Genomic DNA, 451 nt, shown 5'->3' on the forward strand with positions numbered 1-451 from the left:
TGCCCGAATATTTAAACTGTGTAATTGCTGTCATCCTTTTATGGTGAGTTTAGCTGACGACACTATAAAAATAAAGGGTTTTATATAATTTGTTGAATTTAAAGGTATTCAGTCCCCTTTATCTAGTTTCATAGAGCTGCCATCAATACATGCGCATTAAAAATACAAGATCAACTATGGAATTAACAATAAAATTTTAAGAATGGGGTTGAAACTCTGTAGAGTGAACCTCAATATTTGAGTAGTGAAAACCTAATCTTATGGACACTGATCTCATTTCTGATCCAGTTGAAGACTGAATCAATCTAATACATGGACAATGAAAACCAAACAAAGAGAACAAGAGAAGAATTAGAAAGTGATAACAAAAGAAGCCAGATAGAAAACACTGGAAGAACCCAATCAACAACAAGAACAACCTAGCAAATATGGGGGTGGGAATGAAAATTCC

The sequence above is a fragment of the Penaeus monodon genome, chromosome 15 (genome assembly GCF_015228065.2).
Source record: "Penaeus monodon isolate SGIC_2016 chromosome 15, NSTDA_Pmon_1, whole genome shotgun sequence".
Lineage (NCBI taxonomy): Eukaryota > Metazoa > Arthropoda > Malacostraca > Decapoda > Penaeidae > Penaeus > Penaeus monodon.